Below are 21,230 nucleotides of genomic sequence, written 5' to 3' on the forward strand. Positions count from 1 at the left end.
TCTTATCTTTTTTTTTTGTTCATTGTTACATTTCAACATATTCAGGAGGTGATTTCATGTTGCTTCCATCTGTCTATCTATCTATCTATCTATCTATCTATCTATCTATGTATCTATCTATCTATCCCCATTACAGCCTCTCAGTGGCTTCTGAGCTTGGTGTGTTCCTGTGACTGCTGTTCCCCTGCCACAGGGTGCACACACAGACACACACACATAAACAGACATAAAGGAAAAACATTGCTTGTGACTTATAAAAGCAGGCAACAACATGAATTCAGTTCTTCCCAGGACTATCCAGGTGTGGCGACGTGAAAACTGTCTTAGAGAGCAGGAGAAGGGACATCCTGTCTGTGCTTTGAACCTTCCCCTCTGGATTGCATTTCATTTTTATTTGCATGTATCTTTAAAACAGACAAACTTGATCCTTACACAAGAGCTTCCATATCTTGATTCATACCTGCAGGCAGACTGGTTTTCTTTTAATTAAGATATGTATTCCCTGGAAGACAGAAATGAGTGTAATGGAAAACTAGCTTCATTTTTAACTAGGAAGAGAACAATGTCTCTACATAATCAATCAATCAATCAATCAATCAATCTCTTATTTTTTTCCAGTGCACCCTTCATGCCAACATGCCTGAATGCTTTATGGTCATTAAATTAAATCAAAGAACACACCACAGAATGGACAAGGCCAGATCAATAAATCTTAAAACTGATTCAAACTTACCAAGGACTCTGCACAAGTAACCATGAAAGGAAGGATGACTCCAGTCAGAAGGGCATTTGTGTGGGCATAAAACTGAACCAAGACATAGGTGATACTAATTAGAAGACAGAAACATTTAAAGGAGCTGGTCATTTTTATAGCATCACCCAACTACCAACAGCATCGACCTGCAGCCCAATGTCTTAAGGGTATTTTTGGACTTCTGAGTGGTACACGAAAATAACCATGGTGGCAAGAACTTTTTGCAGCTGGCTAGAGAGCTGTACAGCTCCAGGTCACGTCCTGCCACGAACATGCCTAATTTTAGAGATTTGTCTATTTGTGACCTCCCCATTTGATTATTGCAGAGCACCATATTAAAGAAGGATGCAGTGCCCACCAGCTGGTATGAACCATTGTGTGCCTATTCCGTCTTCATGGACCATCCCAGCAATTTGATCTTTGCAATGACTCCATACTGAACTTGGATCCAGTTGAAAGCTATCCATTAGTTTGGCAGAACATTCCTCCCTCCTTGCTGGAGAGGAGAGCTTTATGAAACTGCAATAGCCTTTATGAAACTGCCAATTAATGGGGAGCTTTGTACATTTGGCTCACAGAAATATCCCAGCAGCTGTCATAACCTATGAAGGTTCATTCCCAAAGCGCATAAAATGACCACAGGCCTAACTGCAGTCAAAACTAAATGCAAACCCCAGTTCTTCAACTTAAACTTCCCTCCCTCAATAATTTTGCAAGGCATGTGCTCCTTAGTCTGTGAATTGCATCAAAAGTATTGCCTAGAGGCAGAGGGTCAGAGGAGATTCCACATATGAAAAACAGGAGGCCCTCAAAAGGGTGCAACCTCAGTTGCTGAACAGACACCACAAATAGGATGGATAAAAGCCCACATGAGACTGGTATATGAGCAAGCAGAAGCTGACAGTTGCCCCTCAGGAATACAGTATAAAGCTTTCAGTTCTGCAGGAGACGTGATCTGAAAGTTTGCTTCCTGGGAGCAATCACACCTGAACTGTTGCATGGTGCTGCGGTTGCATAATTTAATAGTTGTCATGTTTCATCCCAAGGTGAGTGTTGGTGGTGGTAGTGTACATAAAAAATTTGTACGTCATTAGGGATAAAAGGGTCTATGCAAGAAGAGGTCAGACATTATCCTCATGACCAGCAGAAGAGGTCCATATTAAAACAAAGGAGGTGTTTGATTTTCTTTTGAACGTGGGCAGATGATTCAGACCCATGTGCCCTTCATATGCTCTGTCTCTCCCCTTCCCATCTCCTTCCTTTTGAAACAGATTTAAGTCCATCTACTTTTATATTTTCAAACAAAACCCATAAAAGGGCCATAAATATCATGACTCGCTAAAATGAAAGCTGTTTTCTTCTTCTCCCAGGAGACTCCTGCCTGAGAGAGAGACAGAAAGAGTTCACCCCTTTGAAAATTTCCTCCTCTGTCGAAGTAAAGCTCGTATCTAAAAGCAGCCTTCCAGGCTTTGTTCTTATCATCTTGACCTGGCTTTGTACTGGCTTCTCTCTGTATTGCTTGTGGAAGTGTGAAGGACGGGGCTAGGGGAAGGAGTTTTGGCTATCACTGGCAGAGCAAGGGTCATGCTTGGAAAGGGATTTCATTGTGGTTTCAGAAAATGTTATAAACTCAGCACACTGGCAAAAAGAATGAAGAAACTCATTCCCCTCCTGGATCAGACCAGTGATCCACCCCTTCTGTCTCTGATGTTGGCCAGAACCAGATGCATCTCAGAAGGTATAAAGGAAGTTTAAGTGGGTAATTATGGAATAACCTGCCCTGAGTAAAATTTTCTCCCCTTCTGGCCCAAAGCCCTCCTTCATCTCTCTCCTTGGTTAGAGTTCAACTCTATGCCCTGAAGCATGACGGCTTCTCTCCCTTCCAAACTGCTTTTCATCCTGGCCTGTCTCATGTAAGTGCCTGTGACAGTGATGGGATGTATAGGTCTTGTCCATTGAGAGTCTGTGACAGATCACAGCCTTATTGGAAAGAGAGGCAAAGAGGCCGAAGAGAAGGTGAGGGAGGAGAGCATAAACTCAGATGAAATATCCATCAGGAAGATGGAAAGAAGAGTGAATGCCTGGGAAACTAATTGCTGCCTGCTGATCTGGGCTGTGGAGATAGCTTGCAAGTGAGCATTTTTGCTTTTCAGAGATTTCAGCCTGGAGCACACTAGGAAAGTCAACTCTTTGGGTTGAAACTACTGTTCATCAATACTTCCCCTTATATTTTTTTAAAGCTGTAGAAGTATGAGAGTAGTCCTGAGAAAACTATTCTCTTATATACCGAGGGAGCTTTTTCTTCCACTGATGTTCACTACACGTTTGTGAACAGGTATTGGCGTAATTTGGGCCTACTAGACATTGAACACCGATGAAAATCAGGCTGTTTTTCTGCTGCTCAAAAAGGGTTTAGGAACCCAAAGTCAGATATTCCTGTCTAGGTCCCTGTCCAGGTCTTACAGAGATAGCTGCTCATACTCCCGAGTTGAGCACAGAGCGTATCCAAAAGTGTTTGTGGAGGTTACAGCTTTTGTGGGTTGGTTTGGTCATTGCACAGGCCATCAGCATTTGTGGGGCACAATGCCAGATGCCCCAAGGTGAGGGTTAGAATTGTCCGACACACTGAGACTTTTTAGACATTGTCAGCATTTTCTCTGGTGCCTTTACCACAGAAAGCATTAACAAAGTTCCAGGGAATGCTCAGTGTACTTTCTAGATAGATACTTCCAGTGATACGCAGGTTGAACGGCAGCTTTTATTTATCCAGGAGCTCAACAATTCCTAGGGAGAGGGAAAGAAGAGCTAGGTGTTTGGTCATATCCAGGCCTCAATAATAATTAATTTCACTCCCACAGTACCCACAGTTTCCCATATTCCTTTCCCTCAAAAGTGTGGCAAAGCGATCTGGAGTTTTCCAAGTGATGGGTGTTGAAATCTCACCCGATCTGGACACCACACTGAGGTGTTCAGAGCATCCTGCTGGTTTTGGCTGAGCACAGGAGATTGTTCATTAAGAAAAATGACTGTATCATTTATACTGAGAACAGCTGCAGTGAGCAGCTCAGTGCCAGTGTTCAAGGCTCTGTAATCTCCTGTTAGTTGCCACTTGCCATTAGATTTTTTTACTGGCCATAAAGGAGAATTGTAGGGGAAATGAGACGTGACAATGATTCGCTGTTCTTCCAGCTCCTTTATCAATTCAGTAACAGGACAAATTGCTCCAGAAGGTAATGGGTATTGTGGAATATTAACTATCTTGCTATGGGGTAAAGGAGCAGCTGTTTGCAACAGATTAGGAGTCAGAGATGCATTTGTAGGAGGTAAACTCTGGGGCAGAAAGGGTGATGTCCCTATTTCCCATTTTCCCCACGACTGACCCTTCAATACATCCATACCCAATATATTAAGGGCACTTAAAAGTAAGGTCAGGTGGATTGTCTGTCCCTCAGACAGAATTAGTTTAGCCCTGACCAGTGGGTGGTTAGTGGGTTTCCCATTAACTCCTGCAATAGAGACTAACTGCTTGCTGCCCTTTGTAAGTGTCCTTACCTCCCATTGATGTCCAGGCTCCTGTGTCAATGAGGAATGTTCTAAAGTAGGAATGGATCATTAACTGTGACCAGGATCCTCAGCAGTGGGAGTAGCACCCACCCTGGTTTCCTGCATGTCTGCAGTCTAGGTTTAGTGATGATAGTTTGGGTATATCCCTGAGCTCACAGCCCTTGCGTGCTCTGCCTCTCTAGTTATTATCCTTTCAAACCATACAGTGTCATCCCATCTCCAAACACAGGTCCCAGAGGGTTATCATGAGAAGTAAATGAGGAAAACCTGTCCAGCTGCCACAAAAGGGAAGTTGGCAGCTCAGAGACAGCTGCTTCTCTAAACACATTTTCCATCGTCTTTTACGCTCAGTACTAACTGATGGTGTTCCTCAACTTACCCTTTTGCTCTTCTACATTTACTTTAGCTGAGGTTATCCCTTGGTTTTTATCCTCTGGGATGTATAGTGGTAAATCTGCTAGCCTACACTGAAGGACCTCTTGGAAACTAATACCATTTAAGCCTGTCTTAATGGCTAACACTAAAGATTACCACACCACTTCAGCTCCCATTATTATGGGTCAGAAGTGTACAGGCTCCCAAATCACCTCCCAGGGATGCAGTTCTGCTGGAAGGGGTTGTCCAGCCCCTGGAGCAAGGTGTGCTGGTCCTTCTAATTCAGCTGAAATCACAGGTTGCAGCAGGGCACTCTGCAGACTGGCTGCCAAGGCCTGGGGACAGGCAATTTTCCTGCCATGGGCAATGCACAAAGTGCGAGTCCATGAGGGACTGGTAATATTTGGCCCCGTGGTACCCAACAGTATTCCTGGGCCTAATGCCAATGATCCAGCCTCAGGTGGGGCAAGGTGAAGCTCATTGACTCTGACTATCCAGATCCATGGTAGCCCATTCACAGGTGTTTTCCCTGGTTTAGCTCGATACCTCTCCCCCAGACCTCTGAACCTGAGGGCAGTAAACCCTGCCGTGGTTCCTGTGGAGGGAGGTGAGTTTTGTGCCCCTGTGGGAGTGCTGTGTTCAGTTTTGGTTAGTGCTGCTGAGAGCAGGGGGCAGGGAATCATCATCACTTGGCTTTGAGGGGAGGGGTGCAGGTCTGCTTGTTTCCAGATATCCCTCTCCCAGTCAGCATCGCACTTGGCACAATAGTCTTTAACTGGATCTCCTGCAGTAGCTTCCAAAAGCCTCCTCCTGCACTCCTCAGCTTCAGCAGTTGTCTGGGGCTGAAGTTGGACTCAGGTGGTCAGTTTTGCATTTCTAACTGCTTATACTTCCCAGGTATTCTTTCCATTTTCCTTTTCTTGTTTTCCCTTTTCAGTTGTACATTTTCCCCTTTCAACTCATCAGTCACATCCACTGCTGCCCTCTTGACAACTGCCTAGTAGCCAGCACGTTGCACCTTCCCCTTCTCCCTTCTTTACCTTACAAGAAAACTGCCCTCTGGCAAACTCCTACCAAATACCATCAGCATCCGTGCGGTGGCTCTTGACCGCAGGACAAATCCCACTTGGGATTTTGCCACTCCTCTTTCTCAAAGTCTTCTCCCAGTTGTTTCCACTCAGTGTCTGTTTTTTCGTGGCACAGACAAACAGACACACAGAGGCAGTGTCTTTACACTCACACCAAACCAGCTGCTTTGGCAGGCACAGCAAAGCACTTTGTGCTTGCCAGCAGAGCATGTCCAGGGGAGATCCCACTTGTGACGCCAATAAAATGTCACAGTCTGTTTGGATGTCTCAGTTTTACAGGGAACCACCAAAGGGTGAGAGCTGCAGGAGGCAGCACTTTGCAGGTGACTGTGGCTGCATAAAGGCCCTTTAGCCTTCATGGCCACCTCTCCTGCCTATCTGGTGCTCTGGCTTTGACCTGATGACACTGCTCCCAGCACATATCAGGCCTCAGCATGAGCTGAGTTAGCAAAAAACTAAGCAGGAGTTGAGTGAACAGTCACGGAAAGGCCAGGGTCTCAGACAAACAAAAATAAAAAAAATTAATAATAATAAAAAAGGTGTTACTGTTTATCAGGGAATGCAGTGATAGAAGTTGGGGTAACCATTTTAAAATGAAAGAGGGTAGATTTACTTCAGGTATTAGGAAGGAATTCTTTGCTGTGAGGGTGGTGAGGCCCTGGCACAGGTTGCCCAGAGAGGTTGTGGATTCCCCACCACTGGAAGTGTTCAAGGTCAGGCTGGATGGGGCTCTGAGCGATGTGGTCTAGTGGAAGGTGTCCCTGCCCACGGCAGGGGGTTTGAAACTAGATGATGTTTATGGTCCTTTTCAACTCAAACCGTTCTATGATTCTATGACAACTGTTTTCCTCTAATCCAATTACACAGTGCCACTGCCTCATATGTGTGGGGTGAAAAGAATATTATTTCACTGAACTGACCTTGTACATGTGTCTACAGCTTTGTCTGATGATGGTTACACACTAAAATAATACCTCATCTCTGTGGCAAATCTCTCTTCTATCCACAATTAAGTCCACTTTATAATTCCATTTTTTGGCCATGTTTACAACAATATAGCTATTGCAAGTGTGTAGAAAATGTAAATAACTTGCCTATTATTTTTCCCAGTCACCTTTCTCCTTGTCTCTCCTTCAGTTATGAATGCCTTGGAGAACAGATCATACTTGCTTAGTGCCTGAAAATTCTTTAGCTTTTAGGGGGAGCTACAGTAAATAAAAAAAAATTATGCTGAATTCTGTTTTCACTGAAACGAAAAAAGAAAGCCATGTTATAACCTGATTTGGTGTGATTATACTGTAAATAGGCCATAAACAGTCAAAGGGAAAATAACCCACAATATTCACACCATTGAGAGACTGAGGGGGTAATCGCTGTTCCTCCCTGCTGTTCAGAATATTTTCCAAGTGTCCCCGAAACTGCACTGGCAGCAGAATGTGGCCCAATTCAAGGGCTTTAATGCTCCTGCTAAGTAGAAATGATTTTTCTCCTCGAAATTTTCAGTGAAATAGTCTGTATTTTGCAAAAAAATAAATCATAGCTATTCACTGCAAAAGCACTAAGAAAAAGGCAGAGACCATCAGAAATCTTTCTGACAAGTCAGTTCCGTGTTTTAAAAGAGATTTGTCCAATTTAAGAAAAAGTACAAATGTTGAATTTCAAAAATAGGCACGTTCTATCTTAAGATGCCAAAGAATTTCAGTGTTGCTTGCTGAAGCTAATAGGGAGCATAACCTCCACTTTATACGTGGGGAAACAAGAGGAGAAATTTACCTTCAGCTCATTTTTCCCCTTTTCCCCAAGAATTGTTACACTTCCCGTGCCACACACAGAACTGGCATTTTAAACTGGCGGTGTAGCTTACCTTTAAGACCACAAACCTTCTTCACAAGCAGCATGGCTACCTCTGCCTGTCGCAGAGCTACAGAAGAGCAGGGAGATGCAGGGAAATGCTGTGCTTTTCCTGCCCTTTGTGGTGAGAATCTTTTTCATCTTATATCCATGTTCACTCCACGCTTCCAAATATTTCCCCTTCGTGACCTATTAGTTCTCAGCGTCCTTTTGGGCTCAGTGATAGCTAAGGATATAGTTGTTTACTGTTATTCCATTAATATCCAGAGGCCTTACCCAGCATCAGGACCCCACTGCAGTGTGTCCTGCTTGCAGCACAATTCTGGATGTTCTCACCCTAAAAGACTTGCAAGTTAAATGAATGAAACAGACCTAGGCTGGGAGAGAGTTTGCATCTGTCAGTGTGTTTGAGACCCAGAATCGTACGTGGGTACTGCAGCAGCAGAAGTCTGCGGAAAATTTCAAAATATAGGGCTAAATTCATCTTGCTAACAAAGTCGTTCTCCATGAGCAATCACTCAGCTCTCTGTGGCACAATTAAACACTCACTGGCCTCCAGAGAGCACAGGCACGACTCTCTAAACTGGTGATTAAGGCATTTGCCTGTGAGGGGCAGACATACCTTTCAGGCCTTTTTCCAGAGAGTGTGCAATGTGCAAGAGTTAAGTGTTCATCCGTGCAGGCTTTTCCCCTCCCGCGTCGTGGCTCCTGGCTGCTCACCTGCAAAGGTGTGCCGTGCCTTTCTGGCCCAGACAATACTCAAATAATCAATTCAAAAGGAAATAGTTGATTTGGGACTCTTTAACAGAATAATCAACGGCACAGGGAAAGAGCCTGACACTTCCTTGGACTTAGATTCAGGTTCTCTCCGTGAGTTAAAGCATTGTCTTCTGAACACAGAGCTGCTGAGTTGAAAAAGGCCACTCTCTGATTATGGTCACCTGCTGCTTATGGGCTCTGTCTTGTCCGTGGATAAGGTTGGTGTAAGAACTGAAGGTAACTTCAGGTCTGTCAGCATAGGCTGGGGAGAATTTCTTCATTCATGTTTATCCATTATAATCCAGTATAATTGCAGTCTGTCCCTAAAATATGCTGCACTGAATTTTATAGGGCTTCCATCATCTTTTACATCTGGGTCACGCTGATGGTACAGGTGGCTTCAAATATAAATACAGGCCATCACATGGATGGGATGTACATTCCTGGCAAAACCGGCAGCTTTACTTATGTTTTTCTGTGTGAGAAATGATTCAGAAACAATCAGATTGGTTCTGGCTCGGTGTGGCAGATTGCACTTGAGCACGCGGCAGCCTCCCAGCCAGCAGGGAGCTGGGCTAAATCACCCACTGGAAGTACGAGCCTGCTTTAGCATTTAGCACTTCCTTAGCATTTAACAGCAAAACCCAGCAGAACCACGGCTTTTTTTTTTTGCTTTGTCCTACTCCCTCTCCCAAGGCTCAAAAGATTGCAAATGCCTCTGGAGTATCAAAGCTTCAAATCCAGTGTAGCCTGGCTATTATTCCCTTCAGCCGTGAGCATGGCAGTTACGGGGATGGGATGAATGCTCCCCATCTGGATCATTTAAAATCTGTGTTTAGTATTAATTCTGTGGCTTTTTAGCCTGACTCTCAGTTTGGAAAGCAGGCAGGTGTCAACACAGGGCAATGCAATGCCCTGTGCTTCTGCTGGACTTGCACCTGCCCGTGGTAAGAGACCATCTTGTAAGATCAGTGTGCTTGCTGGAATGGGAGGGCTAGTGTGGCTTCGGGTGAGATTAGCTACTGGGCAGAAGAACCTGCTCTGAGGGAAAGGTCTTGCCAAGAATTATGCAGGCAGTGACAGGATTATAAAGATATTGCATGTGGCACATTACAATGGACACACTAAGAGTCTTCCTGTTCCCTTATTGTATCATACGGACTGAGTTACACACTGTGAAAACCACGTTCCTTTGCACGAAGGAGCAGAATAAAATACTGTTTGGCTTAAATCTGTTCCTGCTTGTGAATGTCAATTAAATCTGTTCTCCTTCAAATTTCTTTTGTTCTGCTGCTTTTATCTTTGTGCAAATTTGCCTTGGTGACTCCTCTGTTGTCAGCCTGGTCCTGACAGGTGAAAATCATGAACCCTTCTAACGTTACAAGCTGTAGGAACACGCACTTGGCCGAGGGTAACGTGGAGTTACAGAACCCCAACCAGAGTGTGCTGGTACACTGGCTTTTCCTGCCCTCCTCTGTGCAATTATTTTGGGGAAAGTTCTGTAGGCCAGGGAAACTGTATTCATAACATCCACTATTGAAGCCTCTCACTCGGGCTCTTTCCTTGCAGCGAGAACTGACACACTGTCAAAGTTGACAGCGCTATGCCAGTTTATTGCACCAGAAGACCTGGCCTTTCCTTTCCTCCCAGCTCCTGATCTCGGCTGCTCCCATTATGTGAACCCTGTCTCAGTCCTGCCCTTAATAAAATCTCCATGCTCCATATGCTCCCTCAGCCTCCCTTTGATTAGTGCTCCCAGAGTCTTCCTCGCTGCTGACGTCGGGGGCATGCACAGCTCTGTAATTTCCCGACAGCCCTTTTCAAACACTGGCTTTTAATCAGGAGCTGTTTTACCAGCACTTCCTTCTCTCACGGCGCGCCTTTGAAGCGAGGCCGCCAACAGTGGTGGGGTTCCTTCCCCGCTGCCCTTTTTTGTTGTTTCCATACAGGATTCTAGGACAGAATTTCATAGCTTTTTAAATGCTCTGATTTTTTTTTCTTTTTAATTTTTTTTTCTGTGCTGTGATCCTAATTTCCTTCAGGATTTCTTCTTCATCTCCTGGGAAATTTGTCTCTATTTCTGGCATCTGTCCTTCCTAACCCTTCCCACGTTTCTCCCCTTCCAAAGACAGGGGAAAAGAATCCATTTAATATTTTTCTGTAGTAACGTCTATCTCATCTGTCAATAAATTACCCTTTGCCATCTCTGGGAGACCCCTTTGTCTCCCTTCACTGACCTTATTCTGTACCTTGCCTGGTTTTTTTTAAGGGAGGATGCAATATCCCTGGGCTGTCATTCCATGAAGAACAGCTGTCATTCCTCCCATAGTGCATGCGTATGTGTTTGAGGAAGGAGGGGAAAGGGAGGGGGGAATTAGGGGAGGACGGGGATCTGCTATTGGGAAATATGGTCCTATTCACAGTGGTAAATGTTTTTTCATTCATGATATTCAGCTGCAATTCTGTCTTTTTCTTCCCGTGGTTTTAGACATTAATTTTCAGATTAACAGAAATCTTAACACTCATCTATCTGAAATGTAACTACAAGAATATTTATAAAACGTATTTTTAAAACTTATTTTGTATGCGTTTTATAAATTTCTAATTTCTTCATGGTCTCTGCTACTGTGAATGCTATCTCACTGTGAGAGCTGCAGCCTAATGCTACAGAAGTGGATTCAGAAAGCATTATCTGTTGCTAGAAAACATACGACTTCCATATATTTTCAGCATTACAGACTGAAACGCTCACTGAGAGGGTTAGAGAGCATGGTATAGTCCTGAATGTCGCTAGCTGGCTGTGCAGACCTGCAGAGGGAAGAGACAGGTCCACGAATCCAGCAGTTCCTGCCCTGTCCATACTGTTCCTTATGCTTTGTGAAGCACTGCAGACTCCCAGAGAAGTCGCCGCAGAGCATTCCCTGTGTTTCTCATGGTCCGGCGGCTTTGTGCTGGTCACACGTAGCACAAGTACATGTTCCTTTCTTCCTGCCCCTGCTCCCACACACAGTCTGACCATAAATTAGTACAGCTTAGAAAAGCAAATACTAGTTTTGATCAAATTTTACCGATGTATTTAAAGAAACAAAAGAACTAAAAGAAATCCACCAAAGATGCCCTCACCTCTGTAGCATCTGGTAATTACATTTATGAATGCATTTATTCTCACAATACGGAATGAAATAAGGAAATGCAGTTATTACCTACGGTGTGCAGCAGGGACATACCAAAGTGACCTGGTGCTACAAGGCACAGCACATGCTGGGGCCCTCATTCTCCACGTACCTGAGTCAGAAAGCTGGTGGAACATGCTGTGAGTCTTGTCTGATCCAGCCTTGGCATTTCCTTTGTTTGGAAACCAGCAACAGGCACCATGTTTGTGTCACAGCCCAGATCCAGGCATGGCTCCTGGGCCTGTGAGCCCAGAGGGGTTCCAAAGCCCTGGATTAGCCAACACTAGAGGGAGGCTGAAGAACTTAAGCAAAGTCAAAAAGAATGTCTAGATATGATGTACATACCAAACTCCTCACTTCCTTGTTCTGTGCTGGCAGGACATCAGCAGAACATCTTTTCTCTTAAAACCACTATACTACTTATTTTACAACTGCTTTGCGATTGATGTCCACTCTGGCCCTTTCTCTCTCATCTGATGGCTCTGACAGTCCCTGCTGGGTTTAGCTGCCCTAACTGAAAGGGTAACCCATCTCCACAGCTAGAGGTAATAAATTCTTTAGCCACCACAGCAAAATACATTGATATGATCTTGAATTAAATCACTCGTGTCTGCAGTTCTCAGTCCAGGACATCACCGCAAATTGGTATCAGCTGAAATCAGATTTACATGAGTGCATCAGGCTCAGGGCTGAAACAGTTTGCACTGCCCACAGCATTCACTGGGCCACCTCTTCTTTGGGACAGCTGCCTCCAGCACCTCAGTAATGCAGAACAGTGATATCCTAAACTTCTCCAGGGTGAATCACTAGGGCTTGGGAACCAGAGCCTTTATTTTCCTGGAAACAGCCTGTGCCTTCAGGGACTAAGGCTCTGTCTGCATATGGAAACAGGGTTTTCAAATGTGTCCTCCTGCTGGTAATACCAACCCTGCTCAGCAGCAGGAAGAACGCTGGGAGTCTCCTGAAGAATGGCTCCTGGCTACTGCCATCTTCGGGACTATCCCATGTTAATTATTCAAGTCTTCTGTAAAAAGACACCTGTGGCAACTGGCAGAGTAACTGCACAAACATTACCAGCCTTGAGGCTGAGAATCTGTTAAATAGCCTTAGGAATAGAATATTAACACCTTGATGATGAGTAAGTGTGGGTGGAATAATTGTCTGCTCAGAAAGAGGCACCTTTTTCTCATTCTATTCCTGTAGTTGAATCCTTATCTCCTGGATAAATAAAAACAAACCTCCCCAGTTATTATTGTTCTTGTTCACCTTTTGACTCTTGATTAGATTTACCACAGATACATCCCTTTGGCAATGAAAATGGAATCAACACATTTCTGATGCACTCCAGTGGAATTCTCACCCCCTGCTCCACCCTCAGACCGCCAAGGTCCTGGTTTTCTGAACGGCTGTTAATTACCTGTCCCTCTAGCCCATGGATGAGATACTATTTCTGAGAGATTACTTGCCCTGATCAACAGACTGTTCTATATCGCTTTGAATCTTTATCTTATTTTTAATCCTCGGCACTTGGAGCCAAACCTGATACCTTTCTGAAGACAGAAACTCATGGTGATAGAAGCTGCCTCGCTCGGGCTGATTCTCCCTTCTATATTTTTCAGTGTTTTCCCAGATGAGGCCCCAGGATTATTGCAAACCAGTCCCAGGAAGAAATGCTGCTCAATTAGGCGAAAAGAAACTCGAAGGAAAAAAGGAGTAGAGCCAGCAAATTGCTTGAGATAACAATCTCCCCCCACCCGTGTGTCTCTGTAACTAAGAGGATTAGCTGAACTTTCTGTGTCACACCAAAACTGACAATAAGCAACAGTGACTTCCCCCCGCTGGCACTTGTACCTTCACATGTTTCATTTTCTTGCCCACACTACTGCCTTGCCCCTTGCTGATTGTATGACAAACTTGGGGATGAACATGATGGCTCTTTCCTTTCCTTTAAGATTTATGACTCAAAGCCAAATAAAACCCAACTCAAGTTATTACATGCTCTGTTTCCTCCTAACAACAACTCACTTTTAACAGTGTAAGCTAACCAAGGAAACATGGAAATATGGTCTCCTTGATCTCACCTGATCTATCTGCTGTTAGAGACACAAACAGCAGCCTCGGGTCTGCCAACACGGGAGCAGGCATAAAGACATCCCTTGGGAGCAGGACCAAACGTCTGGAATATATAAAGCGTAAGATCCATCAAAATTCAAAGTAACTGAGGTTCTGTGTAGATACAGCACTGCCAGCAAGGAGCTGGATGCTTATTTCGAGTTAAGATTTATCATTGCCTGGTAGGAGGACTACCCAGGGTACTCTTGCAGTGAAGGGAAATAAACTCTGGTAAAGGATTCTGTTGCCAATTATGGAATCAGCCTCGTGTTCCTCTGACAATGGTGTACATATGATGAAAACTACATGGCTTGTGGCTGAAGGTGATCAAACATCAAATAATTCCAGCTTCTACAGTAAACCAATCCCTTTTGCTGAGCTGCGTAGAACATCACTTCAAACCAGGTGAACAACTCCTTTCCATGGGCCTGCCACAGAACTTGAAGGAAGAGAGGGAGTTTGTTCTACAAGACAAGGCAAAGGAGGAGCGTTCTCCCACCAACACGTGGTCCCTCCCCTTCTCCACCCTGAGTTTCCACAGAAGACTCCAGCAGAAGGGGGTGGAAATCAGAAGATGAATGTCTCTGACACCTGAAGGGCTGCACACAGGCACACTGACCAAGTAATCACCTGTGCCACAGCGAGGAGGGAAGGAGGAAGCAAGAGGAGGCAGGAGAAGCAGAAATGTTTTCACATTGATGTAAAGTAGATACCAACACCCAAAAAGGGAATTTTGTGATAAAACCAATTGGGATGCGGGAGTCAGGTGATCGCCACCAGGGCAAGGACTGGGGGAAAATGCTGTCACAACAAAATATGCAAGTGTTTGTGTATGCACGGGACTTGCCAGTTCTTGTAAAGCGTTTTACTGAACTAGGCATCTGTGCCACGTGCCCTCTCATTGCTACTCAACTCCCCGGACCTAAATTAAATCACTATGGCACTTCTGCCATGTTAAACGGTGCGAGCAGGTACTCTCAGGCCACATAAATTCAGTGAAGTAGTGGTTTGGGGGTCCCTGTACAGCTTTATTTGCCATCAAAGGGTATGGTGTTGTGGGGGAGAAATACTTCTAGACAGATTTAGACTTTTACTCCAAAAATCTCTTCAGACTGAGGCATTGTAAAAACTGCCCAGTGTATTGCTATGGGGTAAGACTGCCTTGTCACTCTGTAGCAACCCCTGTCTCGCCTATATGGAGCAGCAGTTTTAGTTCAAAGGGATCCAGGTCCATTCTCTTTCCCCATTTACATGAAATGGGACTAGAGTGGAGCGTGGCAGCCTATTAACAGTGCCCCACAGCACTGCAAGAGTTCTGCCTAGAGAGTGAAGGACACCGTGTCCAATTGAAATTACAGAGGAATTTGGGGTAGGCAGAATGTAATTACACAATTGAAATTTAAACTGTGAAATTAAAAGGAAATATTCAAGGATGAAGGGGCAGAGAGAATCCCTAATCTCCAGCCAGGCTAGGCTGCGTGACAGAAAAGTCCCTTGCTGAAGAGGGAATAAGTGAGGAGCTGTCCTGGAAGAAAGGGAGGTAGAGAATAAAGACAATGTTTTCAAAAGCACCCCAACTCCAGCTGTGTGTTTGTTTCATAGGCTGTGTCTATTCTACAGAAAACCTTGCGGTTGCTAAAAGGTGTCAGATGTGTCCCTCTTGGCCCCCTCTTCACTGAGGTCAGTAACAATTTGGTTCCTCATGTAAGCAGCACCAAGGCATTCCCAAGGTCCACAGCAGAAAGCACGCTGGACAAAAAGAGGAGTACAGGCCTCTTTTTTTCAAATGGGTACAAAACAGAATTTGCCCTTCTGCCTGGAGTTTGTCAGACTGTAGTGTCTGAGGTTTTACCAAGTCTTAGTTAATAATCATTGTAACAAAAAATATTTTGCATTTTTAAGGGTTGCCCTGTAGGAAGGGGAGGCAGAGAAACCCAGTGAAAGCAGATCTGTGACAGTTTTGAGTGGCAACTTGAATCAGGCAATTGCAAATCCCACTGCCCTAGAGATCTGAATCAAGTTGTAGGACCCCACTGTTGTCCCTCTGGGAGCAGAGACAGGTAAAGACAGAGACAGCCTTGTGGATCTCCAGGAGAGGAACAAGGACAAACTGAACAGGGTCCTTCAATCAAGGCACAACAGATCGAAATGGGGGCTCCTCTTCTTGGGCTGCCCAGCCACATATGCAACTGAAGACAAGTTCCTTAATTTCTCTGCCTTAGTTTATCGTTGCTAAAAAAGCACAGTAATAATTTCCTGAATCTTCTAAGCTGGTGATTTGTAAGACGTAACTGGTTAAAATTGGAAGGCTCAGAAGCTGCATTGATGACAACCATTGAAATGCATACAAAAAACTGAGATAGAGCTAAAGTAAGTGCAGCCAAAGCAGCAGAGAGTGAGAAATAGATTGAAAAACCCACCTGAAAAGATAAGTGTCCTCTTAGTAATTACCTCTCCCTTTCCTGAGGATGTGTGAAGGTTCTGAATTAAGGGGCTTTTTTTAAATATGAAAATGAAAAACATGCTTCTTTTCGTCCATGCTCCATTTCTTATCTCCAAAAAAGCAGTTAGCTGCACCTGGGAGGGGCAGAGTATTATGAGATGGTACAACTTTCCTGCTACAATTTTATTATCTGAGAGCTTCAGAGGATCAGCAACAACTCTCAGAAATAACAGATTCAGGGCCATCCTTTCTCCAGTCCAGAGACAACAGAATAGGGGCAGAACCAGAGCTAGAAAGCAATCTGGTCAAAGGCAGCCAGAACAGTGTGCAGAGGGAAAAAAGCCAGCCAATCTATGCAATGGACAGTCTCCATTTCTCTTCTGCTGTTCGTGCTCAGCACGCACAAGGTGTGTAGGAAGGAGATCTGAAGAGGGGGAAGAGCATAATACTGGAAAGAGACGGGATGGTGGGTCCCAAGCCTCGGGCACGAGGGTGGACTGTCGGAACAGGAGGAGGGCAGGGAACAATGCAGGAGAGAAAGGAAAAACAGCTTTGTGGTTAAAGTGCTGCAATGCACAGAGCACGTGGTGCAAGTCTGGGTCCTGCTATATCTACTGTGACACTGGAGGGGACTACACATGGTCCTTATATTGCTTTTCTTCACTTCTCCTCCATCAAGAAGGTACTAATACTAATTTTCCCTCGTTCATTCCCTGCCACGTCTCTAAATTGGAAGCTTATTGAGACACAGACTGTTTTTTGCTGTTGCTATCGATAGCGTGCTCAAAAAATGAGACTAACAGGGAGACTGCGGTCACTCTGTCAGGTAAACAGACAGAAACATACAGAAAATTCCATTAACAGTGAGACAATCTGTGCAGTCTCCAAGTGAAAGGCACAGAGAGGTTTGGGGGAGGTATGCATGAAAACATAAGGGGCAAAGAACAACTATCCTGAGGCAGAAGCCTCTGTTAAGTATCTGCAGGACCAAAAGGAAAGCTGAAGCAAACATGATTCTAGAGACAGGCCCTCTTGGAGGAGAGAAATCTGATGTGAACAGGACAGAGAGAAGGGGGACACCGTGTGAGAAAAGCAGCATCTGGGATTCCCATCTGAGCAGCACGGTGGAATTGGAGCAGAGCAGATAAGTTTGTTCTTAATTTCCTTATACACTAGAGCTGCGTGGGGGAAAGGATAATTTCCTTCCTAGTGTGCTTTTTGCTTAAATATTGCAATTTGTGTTTCTTTTGCCCCCTGCCTTCCCACCTTGTGTTTCTTTTGTCCCCGGCCTCCCTACCTTAAAAAAAAATTGTCTCTGAAACACTACTGAATTAATTCTAACAGGAGATAGAAAATTCAGAAGGTCATAGCAATCACAGAAAATTTGGTGTTATGGGAACAAGTCAAGCAGGCCAAGGAGGGCTGGGAATTAGGAGGTATCTGGATCAACATCAAAACAATGGACACAGATATGCTGCAGAGCTTTAAAAGATCCTCAAATACCATTTCTTCCCTTTATGCATGGTGTTGATTTTGAGCACTGTATTGCTTTTCACTGCCAGAATATCTTTTTAAAGCAAAATCCCTGCAAGAGGCCATTCTATGAGGCTGACAAGTCCAGTCAGAGAACGGAAACACGGAGTCCTGCACGGCCCTGGCTGCTTTGGGCTCTGTTTCAGCAGAGGATGTAAGCATGTTCTTAACCACCACTGTGAGCCCAGTCTCGCTGGCTGCAGCTGAACAACTCGGTTTCCTACTTACGTCTTTTTGTGAAATGAATCCAAAGTGCTCAGCTTCTCATAAGGCTAAGCTTTGTGTCATCCTTGCGTCCAATTATCTCAAATTTCAAGTATTTCTAGCAAGTTGCTCATGAGTAAGACACCAGTCAGGCACTATGTGGCACTCACAATTGAAAGAGAGGTAAAATTTATCTGATAAATTATTCATCACTAATGATTTGGCCAGCTTTCCTGGATATATAGCCACAGGGATGTATGACACCTTGGGGAAGGCATCAGATAGAGATGCATTCAAAGAGAACTAGAGGAGAGGATGCAGACACAGATCCAGAGTAATCTTTATAGAGAGAGGGAGAGCACCTATGTGGCCAAAGTGAATTAAGTTCTCTTTATAGCTGGTCAATTCCAAAACACAGAGCGGATTAGTAACTGTGAACTACCAGGCAAAAAAAAAACCCCAAACAAACAAAAAACAACAAAACACAGACAAAAACCCAAACCACCAGCAACTACTTGTTTTCAGACATCTTTTCTTCAGCAGCTGTGGGTTCCAGCGAACTGTGCAGAAGCTGAGCGAGAGCAAAGGCTAAATCAGGTGTGGTAATGGGAGCAAATTCTCCCCAGCGAGAAGCTGCTGCTACGAGGGAGGAGGTTACTGGGAAGTGGCATGCAGGACTGAGAGGAGTCTTTGGGTGAGATGGGGAGATACGGGAGAGAATATTCAGCGTAGGCAGGATTAGAGCTGTGCAGAGTCTTAATCTAGGCAGCCCTTTCTCTACACCTTTATCTGTCCTGGTGCAGCCCCTGCGTGCTGCAGTGCTGGTATAACCTGGCCATAAAACTGGATTAACTGGCCCGCGAGGATCATGGCTGAACTGAAGAGGAGCACGACAATATGCCTTTGTTTACATGCTCACTCCTGTGAGTGAAACACAGATCTGCACGAGACAAAGTGCTTAATTGCTGGTGTAGAGTATCATCAAATGAATGTGCATGAGTAAGAATCGGTGTTAGGGGAAGGCTTTTGCTCTTTCACAGCACACTCCTCATTTCTCTTAGTGTTCTCTGCAATAAGAAGAGGTTATTTTATAGTATGGCAAGAAAAAAAATCCCATTATCGGAGGAACTTATTTTTAAATAAAAATGACAAAATTACCTTGCTGATTCACCCCTTGGAGATAAAACCCTGCTGCCTCTCTCCTTCAGCCTTTCCTTTCTGGCTCTTCCCTAACACTGAAAAAAAAATCTAGTGACTGCCTCTGATACGACTCGTTATTTCTTCAGCTACAGCATGCAAGAACAGATCCCTGACAGTTCCTCTCACTCCTCAACGTTTTTAGCCCCAGAAGGAAATCTGGCTTGGACTCTGACCCGTTGGAGTTAATGACTCTTAGAAAACATTAAGACCATGTCCTTAATGAATGCCACTCTATATCACCCTCCGTTTCTTCTTTTTCTGAATGCACATTACAAAGCTCAGGGATAACATGCAGTATTAAGAATGTAAGCACATTTTATTTTTACTCGGCTAAATCTGTCGAGAATTAGAAGTTTTGCCACTCTGGCTGATTGCTTGTCCTGATTTGAAAGTTTTGAATCTAAAGCTGATTTTATTTGTTGGTCCCTCTGGTCTCTTATTTGCTCCCCTTTAACGAGGGAGACATGAAACCCGACTCCCCTTCCAGGACAGTCAAAATTTGATGCGGGAAGTGTAAGAGGATAAAATATTTGGGAAAAGCATCCCAGGAGCATTGTGCTGCCCGGAACGAGGGGATCTTACAGCGGGTTTCCTAACAGAGGGGAATCACTTTGGTGCAATCACTCTCTTCTGGAGGAAAACCAGACCCCCCACCCAGGCGCCCACCCTCCTCCACAGGGACTGCAAGTTCTGTGATTCCATTTTCCTGGAAACAATCCCTCTTTATTCACAGGGGCTTGGTTCTGCCCAGGGTCTGGGCTGTACCTGGGTGTGGGTGCAGTTTGGACAGGTATTTCCACACCACCACTCACAGACACACACAGAGACAGCACCTTTGGAGCACCTGTTCACAGACAAACTCCTGCCAGATGCCTCCCCCATGCAGATTATTTTAATTTTAACCCCCCAAAAATTTCCCTACCTGTCCACTACTGATTACTTAATTTTTACCTCAAAATGTTCATTCTCTCCCCTACAGATTACCTTAAGATTTTATCCCTAAAATATAATTTTTGTCTCCTATAGATTGCCTAGATTTTAACCACCATAAAACCCCAATGACTACATTTACCTTATTCCCAAAATGTTCATTCTGCCCCTAAAGATTACCTCCGATTTTTCCTTCAAAATACTCCTGTTGTTTTACAGATGACTTCAAGTTTTACCCCCAAAACTTTCCCTACCTTTCCATTACTGATTATCTCAGTTTACCTCAAAATGTCCATTCTCTCCCCTCAGGTTTTACCTCTAAAGTTCTCCCTTCCATTCCACTACTGATCACCTGAGTTTACCTCAAAACGTTCATTCTCTGCCCTCAGGTTTTACCCCTAAAATTCTCCCTTCCTTTCCACTACTGATTACCTCCGTTTACCTCAATATGTCCATTCTCTCCCCTCAAGTTTTACCCCTAAATTTCTCCCTTCCTTTCCCCTACGGATCACCTCAGTTTACCTCAAAACGTTCATTCTCTCAGGTTTTATCCCTAAAATTCTCCCTTTCCATTACTGATTACCTCAGTTTACCTCAAAACGTACATTCTCTCTCCTCAGGTTTTAACTCTAAAATTTTCCTTTCCTTTCCACTGCAGATTATCTCATTTTACTTCAATACATCCATTCTTTCTCCTCAAGTTTTACACCCAAAATTCTCCCTTCCTTTCCCTTACGGATCACCTCAGTTTACCTCAAAACGCTCATTCTCTCAAGTTTTATCCCTAAAATTCTCCCTTTCCATTACTGATTACCTCAGTTTACCTCAAAACGCCCGTTCTCTCCCTTCCCGTCCACTGCTGACCACCTCATTTTCACCTCAGTGTGTCCATTCTCTCCCTTACCGATTAACTCAGGTTTAACCCCCCAAAACATTAATTTTGTCCCCTACAGATCAGCTAGATTTTAACCACCACAAAACCCCCAGTGACTACGGGGAGGACCTTTATCTTTGGGGGGGGGGTCGGACCACCCCGTACCCTGAGGGGGCGCGCGGGGGAGCCCCCAATGCGCACGCGCCGGCGGCGGGGCGGGAGGAGCGGGGGGGGAACAAGCTGGTCCGCCGCGCTCTGCGCGTGCGCGGGGCCGCTCCGCGCCCTTGCCGGGGAAGCGGCCGGAGGAGGGGGGAGAGAGGGGCGCCGCGCGCGCATGCGCAGAGCGGCGCCGGCGGGCGCGGGGAGGGAG

General features: G+C 44.8%; 1 protein-coding gene and 1 long non-coding RNA gene across 4 annotated transcripts in view; one reads left to right on the forward strand and one right to left on the reverse strand.

Moving 5' to 3' along the window:
- Window positions 1-16,551, forward strand: part of DUSP27 (dual specificity phosphatase 27, atypical) — a 31,841-nt gene extending 15,290 nt beyond the window's left edge. The window contains exons 6-7 of one of the 2 annotated variants that reach the window (XM_027692600.1): window positions 619-1,810; window positions 16,539-16,551. The gene's annotated coding sequence lies outside the window, so the exon portion shown is untranslated. Of the gene's footprint in view, window positions 1-618; window positions 5,947-16,538 lie in introns of those variants that run through there. The other variant, XM_027692598.1, reaches the window with a different exon arrangement.
- Window positions 10,858-21,068, reverse strand: LOC113971991. 2 transcript variants are annotated; one of them, XR_003535725.1, is made up of 4 exons: window positions 20,801-21,068; window positions 19,015-19,085; window positions 13,646-13,740; window positions 10,858-12,782 (listed from the first exon to the last, which is right to left on the reverse strand). It is a non-coding gene; the product is annotated as an uncharacterized LOC113971991 (long non-coding RNA). The 2 variants fall into 2 exon arrangements; XR_003535726.1 differs by having other exon boundaries at window positions 10,859-12,588.
- Window positions 21,069-21,230: the final 162 nt, after the last annotated feature.

The sequence above is a fragment of the Neopelma chrysocephalum genome, unplaced genomic scaffold (genome assembly GCF_003984885.1).
Source record: "Neopelma chrysocephalum unplaced genomic scaffold, ASM398488v2 Primary Assembly neopelma1_87, whole genome shotgun sequence".
Taxonomy (NCBI): Eukaryota; Metazoa; Chordata; class Aves; order Passeriformes; family Pipridae; genus Neopelma; species Neopelma chrysocephalum.